Source organism: Scyliorhinus torazame, chromosome 1, assembly GCF_047496885.1.
Source record: "Scyliorhinus torazame isolate Kashiwa2021f chromosome 1, sScyTor2.1, whole genome shotgun sequence".
Classification (NCBI taxonomy): domain Eukaryota; kingdom Metazoa; phylum Chordata; class Chondrichthyes; order Carcharhiniformes; family Scyliorhinidae; genus Scyliorhinus; species Scyliorhinus torazame.
The window spans coordinates 330910837-330929122 of record NC_092707.1 but is presented as its reverse complement, the minus strand read 5'-3'; positions in this window follow the sequence as shown (position 1 = coordinate 330929122).

Here is an 18286-nt window from a genome sequence, read left to right as displayed (position 1 = left end):
CAAGCTACCTGCATGGGTTCCAACGACCTCCGCTGATTCTCTGGCCTCCCAAGGGAGGCTGCAGCCAGGCGCCGATCAGTGCTGATCCACACAAACTTGGATTAGGCGGAAGGGCACCTGGGGAGTCTCCCGGGCCAGCGGAGACCCCTGGGTGGTCAGGGTAAGTGCAGGGTGGCAACCTGGTCCTACCCCTGGAATGTAGGCACCTTGGCACTCCCCGGATGATGTCACCAAGCCAGCAGGAGCACTGACTGGATGCCAGGGTGGCAGTGGAAGGGTGCCTGAGTGCCAGGATGGCACTGCCAAGGGTTAGGGGGTGAGGGGGGCCATACCCATGAAATGAGGTTGGAGAGGGTGGTTTGAAGGGTGGGGGAGCGCAGGGCAGGTAAGTAGGGGTGTTTGTGAAGTTAGGTGGGTGATGGATGAGGATCCTAGAAGAGAGGGGGTGCTGTAAGGGTGCCTGAAGAGTGGGGACCCCCAAGGACCCCATAGCGAGGTGTCCTCACTTGGGGGGTGTGGGGTAGTGTCCATGTGTTTGGGGGGATGACATTGCACATTGTGTGGGGGGGTGGGCGACTCACAAGCTCACTTAGAGGTCGAGGCACCCTTTCAAAACGGCGGCCTGATCTGAGTTCAGTTCCCCAGTGCTAAAATAAATTCTAAGTGTGGGCTAAACAGGTGAGAAACATCCCAGGGCCCAAAAAGTGACAAAGTGTCATTGAATAGCAGTGGCAGGCAGGCACAGTTCTAGCTGATTAAAACCACTGTTCACTTCAACTCTTCGTCACGTGTGAATTGATTCAATTTAATCAGCTACAATATCGCGATGGAAGCAGCCCTCAAACCTGATCGACTGGAACTCAACCCACAGGCAGCTGAAGCCAAAGGAATTTTTCCGCACTGGCTACGCTGTTTTGCGGCCTACCTCGCTGCCTCCTCCTCGCCCACCGTCACCGCCGAACAGAAACTGAGTCTCCTCCACGCCCGGGTGAGCCACAGAATCTCCGTGCAGATCGAGGAAGCGACCACGTACGCAGACGTGGTCGCGATCCTGAAAAGGCAGTACGTGAGTCCGGTGAACGAAGTGTTCGCGCGGCATTTCCTCACCATCCGTCGTCAACGCCCCAGGGAATCGCTGGAGGAATACCTACGCGATCTGAAGGTACTCACTCGAAACTGCAACTACAAGGACGTCACGGCCTTGCAGCATATGGAACTCGCCATCCGGGACACCTATGTGGCTGGAGTCCTGTCCAACCACGTCAGACAGCGCTTGCTCGAAAAGGGAGCCCTCGACCTAGAAGAGACGGTAAAACTATCCACCTCCTTAGAAGTAGCGTTGCAGAGTCTCAACGCTTTCCCCTCCGACTACGCGATCCCCTCGTGGACACCCGACCAGAGGGTGTCCCAGGCCTGTGCCGCGCGGCTGCCCGCCCAACCCGGGGGCTGCGTTGCTATTTCTGCGGTCAGAACCAGCACCTCAGGCAGCGTTGCCCGGCTCGGAACGCGACCTGTAGCGTCTGTGGCAAGAAAGGACACTTTGCCAAAGTCTGCCTGGCCAGATCCAAAGCTCCTAAATCACAGGCCCGACTTTCAGACTCACAGGCCCGCAGACCTCGCAGCGTGGCAGCGTGCCTGCCAGTACCGCCCCCTTTGGACGCGTCATCAGCCTCGTGCTGTCCGTGGGGGCAGCCATCTTTAACCCTACCCAACACGTGCGACTCATGGGGTCCGCCATCTTGGCTGCCATCTTCAACGCTGCCCGACACGTGCGACCGACAGGGGGCCGCCATCTTGGGACCACCCCACCACCTCTGACCACGCCAGCTACCCGCAGCTCGGTGCTGTCACCCTCGACCAGTCACAGCCCAAGCACCTCAGGAACTCAATGGTGACCGTCCGGGTCAATGGGCACGAAACACCCTGCCTGTTTGACTCTGGGAGGACGGAGAGCTTCATACATCCAGTCAGGGTAAGGCGCTGTTCTCTCCAAATTTCCCCCGCATTCCAAACAATCTCCCTCGCTTCCGGATCGCATTCACTGCAGATCCGGGGGTACTGTGCCGCGAACCTCACGATACAGGGCGTCGAGTACACCAATTTTAAACTATATGTCCTCCCCGACCTCTGCGCTCCTCTCCTGTTAGGACTGGACATCCAGTGCAACCTCATGAGCCTGACCCTGAAGTTCGGCGGGCCCCTACCCCCTCTCACGGTATGTAGCCTCGTGACCCTTAAGGTCGCCGCCCACCCGCTCTTCGCGAACCTCACCGCCGACTGTAAACCCCTCGCCACCAGGAGCAGGCGGTACAATGCCCAGGACAGGACGTTTATCAAGTTAGAGGTCCAGCGGCTTTTGAGGGAGGGGGTCATCGAGGCCAGTAATAGCCCCTGGAGAGCCCAAGTGGTGGTCGTCGGGAACGGGGAAAAGAACCGGATGGTTGTAGACTAAAGCCAAACCATAAACCGGTACACGCAACTCGATGCGTACCCCCTTCCCCGGATAACGGACATGGTGAATCAGATTTGACACTACCGGGTGTTCTCCATGGTAGATCTGAAGTCCGCATACCACCAGCTTCCATTCCGCCCGGAAGAGCGCCACTACACGGCCTTTGAGGCAGACGGCCGCCTCTTCCGCTTCCTCTGAGTCCCCTTTGGCGTCACCAACGGGGTCTCGGTCTTCCAAAGAACAATGGACCGAATGGTGGACCAGTACGGGCTGCGGGCCACATTTCCGTACTTGGGCAACGTCACCATCTGCGGCCATGATCAGCAGGACCACGACGCCAACCTTCAGAAGTTTCTTCAAACCGCCGAAGCCCTCAATCTCACCTATAACAAGGAGAAATGCGTTTTCCGCACAACCCGACTGGCCATCCTCGGCTATGTCGTGGAAAACGGAGTCCTAGGGCCCGACCCCGACCGCATCTGCCCCCTCCTGCAACTCCCCCTCCCTCACTACCCCAAGGCCCTGAAAAGATGCCTCGGGTTCTTTTCATATTATACCCAGTGGGTCCCCAAATATGCGGACAAAGCCCGCCCACTGATCAAAGCCACCATCTTCCCCCTGACGACTGAGGCCCGCCTGGCCTTCAGCCACATCAAGGCAGATATTACCAAAGCCGCGATGCACGCAGTGGACTAGTCCACCCCCTTCCAGCTGGAGAGCGACGCGTCAGATGTCGCCTTGGCCGCTACCCTTAACCAGGCAGGCAGGCCCGTAGCCTTTTTTTCCCATACCCTCAACACCTACGAGATTCAACACTCCTCTGTCGAAAAAGAAGCTCAAGCCATTGTGGAAGCTGTGCGGTATTGGAGGCACTACCTGGCTGATAGGAGGTTCACCCTCGTCACCGGCCAACGGTCGGTAGCCTTTATGTTCAACAATACACAGCGAGCAAGATCAAGAATGATAAAGTTATGAGGTGGAGGGTCGAACTCTCCATCTATAATTACGATATTGTGTATCGGCCCGGGAAGCTCAACAAGCCCCCAGATGCCCTGTCCCGCGGCACATGCGCCAGCGCGCAAGATGACCGACTCCGGGCCATCCACAATGACCTCTGTCACCCGGGGGTCACCCGGCTCATCCATTATATCAAGGCCCGCAACCTGCCCTAATCCACCGAGGAGGTCAGGGCCATGACCAGGGACTGCCAAGTCTGTGCCGAGTGTAAGCCGCACTTCTATCGTCCAGACAAGGCCCACCTAGTGAAGGACCCCGGCCCTTTGAGTGCCTCAGCATTGATTTCAAAGGGCCCCTCCCCTCCACTGACCGCAACACGTATTTTCTTAACGTGGTTGACGGGTATTCCCGTTTCCCCTTTGCCATACCATGCACCGACATGACCTCGGCCACTGTCATTAAGGCCCTGCATAGTATCTTCACCCTGTTCGGTTTCCCCACTTACGTCCACAGTGACCAGGGCTCCTCGTTTATGAGCGATGAGCTGCGTCAGTACCTGCTCGGTAAGGGCATTGCCTCGAGCAGGACTACTAGCTACAACCCCCGGGGCAACGGACAGGTGGAGAGGGAGAACGCAACGGTATGGAAGGCCATCTTTCTGGCATTATGGCCTAGGAGTCTCCTAGTTTCCCACTGGCAGGATGTCCTCCCCGACACGCTCCACTCCATTAGGTCACTCCTCTGCACAGCCACGAACGAGACCACTCATGACCGCCTATTTGTTTTCCACAGAAAATCCACCTCCGGTGTCGCGCTTCCATCCTGGCTGACAACACCAGGGCCTGTCCTCCTCCAAAAGCACGTGAGGAGCCATAAGTCTGATCCCCTGGTCGAGAGGGTCCAGTTCCTTCACGCCAACCCCCAGTATGCCTATGTGGTGCACCACGACGGCCGACAAGATACAGTCTCTCTCCGGGATCAGGCAACCGCCGGTTCCCCTGCGACCATCACCTACCCCCCCCCCCCCCACCCCCCATGCCGAACACCGCCCCCACCCCTACATGGCCTACACCCCCCCTCACCCCATCGCCAACCTACAGTGATGAAGATCCAGAAGAGGCGTTCCCGGAGTCAACGAGCCCAACACCCGTGCCCGCAACGACGAGTTCAACATCCGTGCCCGCAGCGAAACCAGAGCTCAGGCGATCGCAGCGAATGATCAAGGTGCCGGACATAATCGATCTGTGAGCCCACTTCACCCCCGCTGGACTTCAATTTTTAACAGGGGGTGAATGTGGTGAATGTATTACTGCTCCCATTCACCATTGTAATTGCATTACATTGTATTGTATTATGTTGATGCCCTTGTGGGCTTTGCCCCCTCGGGGGAGGTATATAGAGCTGCAGCCTGTAGGCGGTACTCAGTACAGAGCAGTCACTGGCAGGAACAGTTCTAGCTGATCAAAACCACTGTTCACTTCAACTCTTTGTCTCGTGTGAATTGATGGTCGCATCACCGAGCTAGTGGGAAACACCCTGAAAAACCCGCCACAGTTTAACTTAGAAATATTTTGGGACAATCGCGCTCTAAGTGTTGGCGCCAGGGCAAGATTCATGGGGCTGGATTCTCCACTAATGGGGCCGCGTAGACCAAGTGCGATTCTCTGGGGAATCGCGTTAATTGCGGGCGTGCGGTCTATGCGGCTCGGGTAGGGGGCCATTGACAGAGGCCCCCCCCCCCCAGCGATTCTCCGAGGAAAACCGGCTGAGTTCCCATCGTGGTTCTAACCACTTTTTACTTGTCGGGAACGGTCGGTGACGGCTGCGGACTCAGTCCGCGGCCGCCTGCTGGGGGCAGGGGGATCCTTCACCGGGGGGGGCCTCATGGATGGCCAGGCAAGCGATTGGGCGGCACCGATCCGCGGGCTTGTGCGATCTCGAGGGGGAACCTACTTCTTGCATCAGGGTCCGCAGTGCGAGACCGCCATGTCACACGGGGCAGCCGCCGGAGGCCGCCGCAATGCGCATGTGCGGACTCCCGACCGGAAGTGTAGGGCCACGTATCCACAGCCAGAGCTGCGAGAAGCACTCCGGGGCCCTGCAAGCCCCCTGCAGGTTGGAGAATGGCGTTTTGACGCTGGCATGGGGACATAGCTGTAGTATGTGAGAATCCCGCCCATGAACTTTCACAACAGTAAAACTGGTGCCAAACCTGGACTGTTTCAGTGTCTGTGGAGGGAATAGCACCGGCGCCACGTAGAGCACAATCGATTCCAATGAAAAATGGTGCAGGATTCGCCGGGGATTCGCCGGGGCCGTGATTGACACTCGGGAGGCGGACAAGCTGCAGCCCCATATACACATTACAATCCCACACACACTCATCCCAATCCAACTGGTTGCGCTGGAGCACGCACATAAAGCTGATGTGTTGGCTGGGGCCAGAGCGTTCCTAGGGAATTGCCCTGGGGGGACACTTATACGACCCGTGCCCTGGGGGGCACCTATACGACCCATGCCCTGGGAGGCACCTATACGGCCCGTGCCCTGGGGGGCACCTATACGAGCGGTGCCCTGGGGGGCACCTATACGACCCATGCCCTGGGAGGCACCTATACGACCGGTGCCCTGGGGTGCACCTATACGACCCATGCCCTGGGGCGGACACCTATAAGACCCATGCCCTGGGGGGCACCTAGGCAACCCGTGCCCTGGGGGGGGGACACCTATATAACCCGTGCCCTGGGGGGGGACACCTATACGACCTGTGCCCTGGGGGGGGCACCTATACGACCGGTGCCCTGGGGGGCACCTATACGACCCATGCCCTGGGGGGCACTTATACGACCCGTGCCCTGGGGGGGGCACCTATACGACCGGTGCCCTGGGGGGCACCTATACGACCCATGCCCTGGGGGGCACCTATACGACCCATGCCCTGGGGGCACCTATACGACCCGTGCCCTGGGGGGCACCTATACGACCCATGCCCTGGGGGCACCTATACGACCCGTACCCTGGGGGGCACCAATACGACCCGTGCCCTGGGGGTGGGCACCTATACGACCCGTGCCCTGGGGGGCACCTATACGACCCGTGCCCTGGGGGGCACCTATACGACCCATGCCCTGGGGGGTACCTATACGACCTGTGCCCTGGGGGGGGCACCTATACGACCCGTGCCCTGGCGGGGGCACCTATACGACCCATGACCCTAAGATCACAGTGGGCTGTCAGCAGTCCGAGCAGCTGCATGGCTGCCTTTCCGGCTGCGGCAATGGTGTTCCCTGCCCGTCCACCCCAACTCCACAGCCCATCTCCAGTCCCCGCTACTCGCCCCGGCCCTGACAAAAGGCCCCTAGCCAGCGGCACAACTGTCAGCAAACTGTTGGACACTTTCCGTACCCCCTCTCTCTCCCTCAGCAGCCATGATGCCGGTTTCACGATTTTTAAAAGCGCAAGTGAACCGCGCTCTCGGGAACTCGGCCCATTGGAGGCGGAGAATCGCGGAGGCCCCAGGGAATACTGGGTCAGGTCCACTAATGATATCATAGAATCAGAGAATTTACAGTGCAGAAGGGGGCCATTCAGCCCATCGAGTCTGCACCGGCCCTTCAAAAGGACACCTGACACAAGCCTACACCTCCAACCTCCCCGTAACCTCACCCAACCTTTTTGAACACTAAGGGCAATTTATCATGGCCAATCCACCTAACCTGCACATCTTTGGACTGTGGGAGGAAACCGGAGCACCTGGAGGAAGCCCACGCACACAAGGGGAGAACGTGCAGACTCCGCACAGACAGTGACCCAAGCCAGGAATCGAACCTGGGACCCTGGAGCTTTGAAGCAACTGTGCTAACCACTATTCCACCGTGCTGCCCTGTAAACAGTGTTCCGGACCAAATTGACGACACTGTCAGAATTGCGATTTGGAGTCAAATCGGCAACCGCCACAATTTTGCCGGAACTTATTCTCCGCCCAATCCTGTTTCCCGATTTTGTTGTCAGCCAATGGAGAATCCCGCTCAGTGACTGTGCAGAAAAGTGACATATCTCCGTCTTTCTTCAGAAATGTAACTTCAATCCTGGGCCACATACCACTTTATCATCACTGCAATTCAGTGATTCTAATGACCTTCCAGCAAGGCAGTTCCCAGAACAATGGTGGAGTATGTGATCTAACCAATATCTAACAAATTCAGTGTTGTTTCCTTGTTTTTAAATTCAGTGCACTATGTATTAAACCCAGAAATCACATTTGTGTTTTTATGGCCTTTGCTAATGGCTTCCATTTTGAAGATTTATATCCAGGAGAGATCTCTCTGTTACTCCACCTTTTAAGAATCTTCCTGTTTAGGATACATCCATAGAATGCACTGCAGCACATCTTTTCACATTGAACTGCATCTTCCACCTCGCTGCCCCCTCTATTAACCTGACACACAAACGTCTACATTCTTGTCAGTTTGCTTTGCATCCTAATTTCATCATATTATACCTCCTCATCCAAAATAAAATTTACTTATTCTTTTTGCTTTACATTCCCTGCCATCTCTCTATTCCATGTATTTATCTTTCTTTCAATACTTTACACCTTGAATTTATTTACAATTGTTTCATAAAGGTTCGAATTGCTTGAAGTCAGACCATGTCCCTTAAAAATGATGGGCAGGACCCGATTCCTAGATTCCCACCCCCATTACTATTTCTGGCATTATTTTCTGGCACAAGATAAGGGTGAAGGTAGCTAGCCCGCATGCAGCTCTCCTGCCCTTGTCAGTTCCATTGCGAGGTAGGTATTTTAAAGCTCCTGCCTCACATTTTTGATAGAGCCAGGCCAGTTTCATTAGATATGGTTCATGGCACCTCAGCAGAGTCCTGAACCACAGTAGTACCCTAATCCCAAGTTGGGAACCAAAAGAAAAATCAGCCATTCAACTTTCTATTTGAAAACATTACCTCCTCATTAAGCTGTCAGTCAATCACAAGAAACCTTCAATCCACGTCATACCTCTTGATCGCATACAAATAAACACATAGGCATTCAAAAAATTCTTCAAAGAGAGATCAGGTTATGACAATGTAAAGGATGCCAATTGAATGAAACTAGCACTCTCCTGAAATCTGTATAAATATTGCCTACAGGGCTGAGTCCATTAACCATCCCTGGTGCTTAGCCAAACATTCAAAATGAGGTCATTTGGCAACTGTGACATTATTCCCTGTTGCAAGCTTCTATTATAAAAAATAATTGCTTAAATGCTGGTTTTAAAGAGATAAAATAATAGCCTGCTGCAAGGGAGGGAGGAAAACAGACAGCCTTCTATAGCTCCAAGATAAATCTATTTACTTCTAAGCTAAAGAAAATCTGGTAATGGTTCTACTTTTGAACTTTCCAGAGCAATATTAGAGGAAATGCAAACCATTGGAATGGAGTCACTAGAAAGGCAGGATTAGTGGTTGTGGACCACACCAAGGAAAGCATTTATTTCTTTAGAATGAGAATTACAGGACTGGAGAACATCCTATTTTGTAATTATAAAGTAATTATTTACAGTTGCACTGAAGTATTTTTCTTGTCATTGGGGCAAAAGAGAAACATGCCTCTTTTTCCCTATGGAAGTAGCCTGAAATCATTTGAATTAGGCAGATTATGAAGTGTTTGCTGTAACCCTGGATGATTACTTCCTTTAAGTATTTGCAAGGGAAAACCATGTTGAATATGCTCTTCCCAAAAGGCAATTGCCATTTGGCTGGATTTTCTGCTGAAATAATGATGAGGTAACAGTGCTCACATTTATTACCATGTAAATCGGACAGCAACTTCCAGTAACCCTATAACAAAGAACAAAGCAAAGTACAGCACAAGAACAGGCCCTTCGGCCCTCCAAGACTGCGTCAACCATGCTACCCATCTAACCTTTCCAAGAGCTGGTGCAGACTCGATGGGCCAAGTGGCCTCCTTCTGCACTGTAAATTCTATAACCTAAAACCTTCTACATGTCTACCTCTATTTCCATCCTATTCATGTATTTGTCAAGACGCCCCTTAAACATCACTATCGTACGTGCTTCCGCCATCTCCCCTGGCAGCGAGTTCCAGGCACCCACTACCCTCGCACATCTCCTCTCAACTTTGCCCCTCGCAACTTAAACATATGTCCCCTAGTATTTGACTCTTCCACCCTGGGAAAAAGCTACTGACTATCCACTCTGTCCATGCCCCTCATAATTTCCTAGACTTCTATCCGCCCCTCAACCTCTGTTGTTCCAGTGAGAACAAATCGAGTTTATCCAATTTCTCCTCATAGCTAATGCCCTCCACACCAGACAACATCCTAGTAAACCTCTTCTGTACTCTCTCCAAAGCCTGCACATCCTTCTGGTAGTGTGACAACCAGAATTGAGCACTATATTCCAAGAACCTAAATAAGGTTCTATACAGCTGCAATTTGACTTGCCAATTTTTATACTCAATGCCCCGGCCAATGAAGGCAAGCATGCCGTATGTCTTCTTGACTAACTTCTCCACCTGTGTTGCTACTTTCAATGACCTGTAGATCTGTACATCATGATCCCTCTGCCTGTCAATTCTCTTAACGGTTCTGACATTTACTGTATTTTCCCCGGCTGGATTAGACCTTCCAAAATGCATTACCTCACAATTGTCCAGATTAAACTCCATCTGCCATCTCTCAGCCCAAATCTCTAATCGATCTATTTCCTGCTATATCCTCTGACAGTCGTCATTACTATCCTCAATTCCACCAACCTTTGTGTCATCCGCAAACTTACTAATCAGGCCAGTTATATTTTCCTCCAAATCATTTATATATACATCAGCAAAGGTCCCAGCACTGATCTCTGCGGAACATCCCTAGTCACAATGCTCCATTCGGAAAAGCATCCTTCCACTGCTACCCTCTGTCTTCTATGACCAAGCCAATTCTGTTTCCAGCTTGCCAGCTCACCTCTGATTTCACGTGACTTCATCTTCTGTACCAACCTGCCATAAGGGACATTTTCAAAGGCCTTACTGAAGTCCATGCAGACAACATCCACTGCCCTACCTTCATCAATCATCTTCATCACTTCCTCGAAAAACCCAACCATGTTAGTGAGACATGACCATCCCTTCATAAAACCATGCTATATCTCACTAATATGTCCACTTGCTTCCATATGGGAATAAAGCCTGATTCGAAAAATCCACTCTAATAATTTCCCTACCACCGTCGTAAGGCACACTGGCCTATAACTTCCTGGATTATCCTTGCTACCCTCCTGATCAAAGGAACAACATTGGCTATTCTTCAATCCTCTGGGACCTCACCTGTAGCCAGTGAGGATACAAAGATTGCTGTCAAGGCCCCTGCTATTTCCTCCATTGCCTCCCTCAGTATTCTGGGGTAGACCCCATCAGGCCCTGTGGACTTATCTACCTTAATGTTTTTCAAGACAGCCAACACTTTTTCCTTTTTGATCTCATGTGACCCAGACTATCTACACACCCTTCCCCAGACTCATCATCCACCAAGTCCTTCTCTTTGGTGAATACTGATGCAAAGTACTCATTCAGTACTTCAGCCATTTCCTCTGGTTCCACAGATAGATTCGCTCCCCTGCTTTTGAGTGGGCCAATCCTTTCCCTGGCTACCCTCTTGCTCTTTGTATATGTATAAAAAGACTTCGGATTTTCCTTAATCCTAGTTGCTAGTGACTTTTCGTGAGCCCATTTAGCCCTTTTAGACTCTCAATATCCCTTGTTATCCAAGGTTCCAAATCTTGTCATATTTATCCTTCTTCCTCACAGGAACATGCCGGTTCTGAATTCCTATTAGCTGACATTTGAAAGCCACATGCCAGATGTTGATTTAGCCTCAAACATCTGCCCCCAATCTAGATTCTTCAGTTCCTGCCTAATATTGTTATAATTAGCCTTCCCCCAATTTAGCACCTTCACCCGAGGATTACCCTTATTTTTATCCAACAGTACCTTAAAACTTAATGAGTTATGGTCACTGTTCCCGAAATGCTCCATTGAGAAATCCCTAGATTACAATCCTAGAGGACCTGTTTTTTAACTTCCTACCTAACTACCTGAACTCCTGCTGCAGGACCTCGTCACTCTTCTGCCTATGTCATTTGTACCAATATGTACCACAAACTCTGGCTGTTCACCCTCCCCTTCAGAGCACCCCTTGCCCATTCAGAGACATCCTGAACCCTGGCACAAGGGAAGCAACATACCATCCAGGAGTTTCTTTCACATCCACAGAAGCGCCTATGTGTGCCCCTGGCTATAGAGTCCCCTTTAACTATTGCTCTTCTGTGCTTTGTCCCTCCCTGCTTAACAACAGAGCCGGCCGTGGTGCTACTACTCTGGCTGTTGCTGCTATTTTCCCCAGGTAGGCCAATGCCCCCAACAGTATCCAAAATGTTAGAGAGGGGGACAGTCACAGGGGATTCCTGCACTAATGGCCCTTCTAGCGGTCACCTACCTATCTTCCTGCAAGTTGGGTGTAACCACATCTCTAAAGCTCCTGACTATGATGCTTTCTGCCACCTGCATGCTCCTAAGTGCATCCAACTGCTGCTCTAACCGAGCCATGAGGTCTGTGAGCAGCTGCTTTGCTGCGGATGCACTTTCTGCAGATGTAGTTGTGCGTAATGCTGGACGCTTCACGGACCTCACACATCTCACAAGTGAAGCATTTTACCCCTCTAACTGCCATTTCTAGAACTAATTAAATAAATTCAAAAATAAATATTTATTAAATTACAATAAGTTACAGTTAACTATATGTTTCCTTGCACTAAATTTCTACGATAAATGTAAAATGCTAAAATGGTAATCTCCTGCCTCTGGTTTAGATACCCCTCTACTTATGATTAAGTAATTAATGAATTAGGTTTAATTAGGATTGGATTGGATTGGATTTGTTTATTGTCACGTGTACCGAGGTACAGTGAAAAGTATTTTCCTGCGAGCAGCTCAACAGATCATTAAGTATAACAATGTTTTATTTTCAAATGAAGTGCAGGGGCGAAATTCTCTGGTATCGGCGCGATGTCAGCTGACTGGCGCCAAAAACGGCGCAAATCAGTCCGGCATCGCGCCGCTCCAAAGGTGCGGAATCCTCCGTCTCTTGACCGGCCGAGCCCTCACATTGAGGGGCTAGGCCCGAGCCGGACTGATTTCCACCCCGCCAGCTGGCGGAAAAGGCCTTTGGTGCCCCGTCAGCTGGCGCGGAAATGACATTGCCGGGTGGCGCACGCGCGGGAGCGTTAGTGGCCGCTCACGGCAACCCGCGCATGCGCTGTGGAGGGAGTCTCTTCCGCCTCCGCCATGGTGGAGACCTTGGCGAAGGCGGAAGGAAAAGAGTGCCCCCACGGCACAGGCCCACCCGCGGATTGGTGGGCCCCGATCGCGGGCCAGGCCACCGTGGGGGCACCCCCCGGGGCCAGATCGCCCCGCGCCCCCCCCAGGATCCCAGAGCCCGCCCGCGCCGCCTTGTCCCGCCGGTAGGAGAGGTGGTTTAATCCACGCCGGCGGGACAGGCATTCTAGCAGCGGGACTTCGGCCCATCCGGGCCGGAGAATCGCGGGGGGGGGGGCGCCAAATGGCGCGGCGCGATTCCCGCCCCCGCCGAATCTCCGGTGCCGGAGAATTTGGCAACCGGCGGGATTCACGCCAGCCCCTGGCGATTCTCCGACCCGGCGGGAGGGTTGGAGAATCTCGCCCCAGATTCCCTACCAGCCAAAGAGGTCACAGCTTTCCTGCGATGTCACTTTTTCAGTTCTTTTCACCTGAGGTCAGTTACTCTGTTTACTCACCGGCTGGAACTCCGCCCTCTGACTCTGCTCCCAGTCAGTTGCACTCTTTGTAAACTCCGAGCTCCTGTCACGCTCTTTTTAAAAAATATATATTTTTATTAAGGCATTTATAATTTTTACAATTTTCAAGAAAAAAACCCAAAGTGAACAACACCTATCCAACCCGCAACCAACTGTCACGCTCTTTGAGGAAATGTAGGAAATGAAAGGAGGACCTCACTCCCTCCTCACCAAACTCCCTCAGTCACCAAATTCTCACTTTAGCACTCTAATGCAGCCCAAAGTCAGCATTCCAGTGCAAACACCCATATATGGGCTGTTAAATGTATAAATCAGGAAGTTTCTGTCTGGGATGCCAAACTCCTGAATCAGTTGAGCAATAGTGAGTACCCTGCTGAGAGATTCAGCATTGAAATACATGGAATGACATGCTGTTGCTGTCCCAACATAATATATACCTACTCGCCTCATCAATACAAGCTAGGCTTGCGTTTGTTCAATCCAGTGTAAATATCCTTTTTTTTAAAAAATATGTTTTATTGAAATTTTTTTCCCAAACAACAATTTTTCCCCTCTTACAAAGCAAACGCAACAATAACAATACAGAAATTTTTAACAATACACAAGTAACAAAACCCCTTTATCTTTGACCTAAACTAAACTAACCCCCCCCCCCCTTCCCCCTGGGTTGCTGCTGCTGGTCATCTGTCTTCCCTCTAACGTTCCCCTAGGTAGTCGAGAAATGGCTGCCACCGCCTGGTGAACCCTTGAGCCGATCCTCTCAGGGCAAACTTTATCTGCTCCAGTTTAATGAACCCTGTCATATCATTTACCCAGGCCTCCAGTCCGGGGGGTTTCGCCTCCTTCCACATGAGTAGGATCCTGCGCCGGGCTACTAGGGACGCAAAGGCCACAACGTCGGCCTCTTTCGCCTCCTGCACTCCCGGCTCTTCCGCAACTCCAAATAGAGCTAACCCCCAGCCTGGTTTGACCCGGGCCTTCACCACCCGCGAAATCACTCCCGTCACTCCCTTCCAATACCCTTCCAGTGCCGGACACGCCCAAAACATATGTGCGTGGTTTGCCGGGCTCCCGCCACACCTCCCACATTTGTCCTCCACTCCAAAGAACCTGCTCAATCTTGCTCCCGTTATGTGTGCTCTATGTAGCACCTTAAATTGAATCAGGCTAAGCCTGGCGCATGAGGAAGAGGAATTTACCCTGCTTAGGGCATCAGCCCACATACCCTCCTCTATCTCCTCCCCTAGTTCTTCTTCCCACTTTCCTTTTAGTTCGCCCACCGACTCCTCCCCCTCTTCCCTCATCTCTCGGTAAATCTCTGACACCTTGCCCTCTCCGACCCACACCCCTGAAAGCACCCTGTCCTGTATCCCCTGTGTCGGGAGCAATGGAAATTCCCTCACCTGTTGTCTAGTAAACGCCCTCACCTGCATATATCTCAAGAAATTTCCCCGGGGCAACTTATACTTTTCCTCCAATGCTCCCAAGCTCGCAAAAGTCCCATCTATAAATAAATCTCCCACCCTCCTAATTCCCAACTGGTACCAGCTCTGAAATCCTCCATCCATTCTTCCTGGGGCGAACCTATGGTTGTTCCTGATTGGGGACCCCACCAGGGCTCCCCGCACCCCTCTCTGTCGCCTCCACTGTCCCCAGATATTCAATGTTGCCGCCACCACCGGGTTCGTGGTAAACTTTTTAGGTGAGATCGGTAGCGGCGCCGTCACCAGCGCCTCTAAACTCGTCCCTTTACAGGACTTTCTCTCCAGTCTTTTCCACGCCGCTCCCTCGCCCTCCATCATCCATTTACGTATCATTGCCACATTGGCGGCCCAATAGTAATCGCCCAAGTTCGGTAGTGCCAATCCTCCTCTGTCCCTACTACGCTGAAGGAACCCCCTCCTTACTCTCGGAACTTTCCCTGCCCACACGAAGCTCGTGATGCTCCTGTCTATTTTATTAAAAAAGGTCTTGGTGATTAGTATAGGGAGACATTGAAATACAAATAAGAACCTCGGGAGGACCATCATCTTAATTGCTTGCACCCTGCCCGCCAGCGATAGAGGCTGCATGTCCCACCTCTTGAAGTCCTCCTCCATTTGTTCTACCAACTGTGTCAGATTAAGTCTGCGCAAGGTTCCCCAGCTCCTAGCGATCTGAATCCCCAGGTATCGGAAGTTTCTTTCCACTTTCCTTAGAGGCAAGCCTTCTATCTCTCTACTCTGGTCCCCTGGATGTATCACAAATAATTCACTCTTCCCCATGTTTAGCCTATACCCCGAGAAATCCCCAAACCCCCTCAAAATTCGCATAACCTCTATCATCCCCCCCCCGCTGGGTCCGACACGTATAACAATAGGTCATCCGCGTATAACGAGACTCGGTGTTCTTCTCCCCCTCTAATCACCCCTCTCCATTTCCTGGAGTCTCTCAACGCCATGGCCAGAGGTTCAATTGCCAACGCGAACAACAATGGAGACAGCGGGCATCCCTGTCTTGTTCCCCTATATAGTCGGAAATACTCCGATCTATGTCGACCTGTAACTACGCTTGCCATTGGAGCCCCATAAAGAAGTCTAACCCAGCTAATAAACCCGTTCCCAAACCCAAACCTCCTTAACACTTCCCATAAATACTCCCACTCCACCCTATCAAATGCCTTCTCTGCGTCCATTGCCGCCACTATCTCTGCCTCCCCCTCCACTGGGGGCATCATTATCACCCCTAATAGTCGTCGCACGTTAACATTCAGTTGTCCCCCTTTTACGAACCCTGTCTGGTCTTCGTGCACCACCCCCGGGACACAGTCCTTTATCCTCGTAAATATCCTTTTTAACAGCATTTTATACCTTAATTGCTATCAAAAATAAAACTTCTGTGGAACTGGATATCAACTTAAATAAGTGTGAAGTCTCAATATTTTAAGATTTTAATTATTGTTGGAAATTTAAAAAAATAATAATTTGTTCAACCTTTTCTTACTCTCTTTTGTCTCAATCTAATCGTTCTTTCCCTCCCTTTATTTTGCTATCTGTATCCTGGCTCAAACTATGCACTATTTACAGATGATTCAGTAATCTGATTGCCTTAAGGAGATATATATTGCATTCCCTGTTGACACTGACCCCAGATCCTCTGTTCAGGGTACCAGGTTTTTTTGATAGTTGGCTGACAGGAACTTATTATGCAAAAAAATCCACAAATTCCAGTACAAATGAGATGTGGAAATTGTAGACAGGCAAAAAGGATTCAAAACCAATAAATCCGCTGGATAGATGGAATGCATTCCAGAGTTCTGAAGAGAATGAGGGCCGAGATTTGTGAGATTCTGACACCCATCAGGAGGGAGTCACTGGTGGGCTCCATCTCTGTTTGGACATATTCCTGGACCTTCTTCCTGCAACTATCCCTGATGTGCCCTTCAGCGATCACCCAATATGTGTAATTTCAAGTCACCTTCACACATCAATTGGAATGTGAACAGACACTTTGTTATCTGATTGGACAATTCTCTTTGATAACCTCCAATATATTTATAATGAATTAGCAAAAGAAGTCAAAGAAAATAAAAGAAAACAGGCAATAATTTTTAAGGGCCTTATGACCTATCTCCTGGGTTGCTCACAGCAATCTACTGCAGGTCAATCCTTAACCCCAGGGTAATCCAGGACACTTAACAGTGCACTTAGACAAGCATGGTGTGATTAGAACAAGTCAACATGCTCTTACAAAAGACATTTTGGGTGTCTCAGAGAATGAAAGGATATGGGGAGTGTGTGGAAAGTGGAGGTGATGTCTTAGATCAGCCATGATCACACTGAATGACAGACCCATTAGCTTTACTTCTTTCAAATGCAATACAATGGAATTCGTTTTCAGAAGTAAACTTAAGCATCATCTGTGCAATAATAACCCATTAAACAGCACTCAGGTGGCAGAGGGCCTGTTTGTCCAACATTCAGCTTCTTTGTGGAAGTGATATTGTAAGCGGACTGAGGAAGACCACCAACAACAACAAATTGTATTTCATAGCGCCTTTAACGTAGGAAAACATCCCAAAGCACTTCACAGGGGCATTATCAAACAAAATTTGACAGCAAACCACAAAAGGAAACAATGGGCTCGATCATCCGGCCTCATTACGCTCCCGCTCAAACGTAACAAGGCCGGTGAATATCGGGAAAGGCCAAAAACGGGAACCACGGCAGGCGCCAAACAGTTTGCAGTGCAACCAGCCCGCTCCTGTAGGCGAATTCAGAATCCCGCTTTAACGTGGCGAGACACCAATTATCACCACTTAAGGCCCATTCCCATGCAATTAACGAGAACGGCCATCATCCAACGGCCTCCTGTCATTCACAGCCTCCCCAGCAGGTGCTCACACTGGCGCTGATTAGTACTCCTTTTTAAAAACGGGAACCTGATGGAAGGGCTTCTGTGGCGAGCCAAGGAGGGGAGTAGCAATCTTTACTCACGGGCAAAGAGACCTGGGGTTCTGGCCTTGCCACCCTAGTGCCCGGTGGAGGGTCGGAGACCCTCGGCTGGAGTGAGCTGCCATGGGAGGGTGGGGCGGCACTGGGGGGTCAACTGGGGGTGGCAAACACTATCGGCACCACCATGCCAACCCTTGGATTCCAGGCCAATGCCGAGGGCAACCCCTGTCCCTGCCCGTCTACCCCACCAATCACCCATAACCCCCACCGACTGCTGAGCTGAAGGCTATCGCTAATAGAGAACTGGCAATTGTGGTTAAGTGAGCACTTGATACATGCCAAGTGGGTTCCCCTGGGTAGGTGGGCCATTTAGCATGTGGGAGTCATTGCCCAGCATTCCGATCGCACCTTGATGCCTGGACACTGTATGGAGGTCAGCTCCACATACGCAGCAGCCACCATCCAAACACCCAGGGGATGGGACACAGCTCCCGGGACACAAACTCGGACGGAAGGTGGGTGGGTGCCATGGGGAGGGGTGGCCGCCTGGAGAGACAGGCAAAGGGTCCAGGGGTCATCCTGCA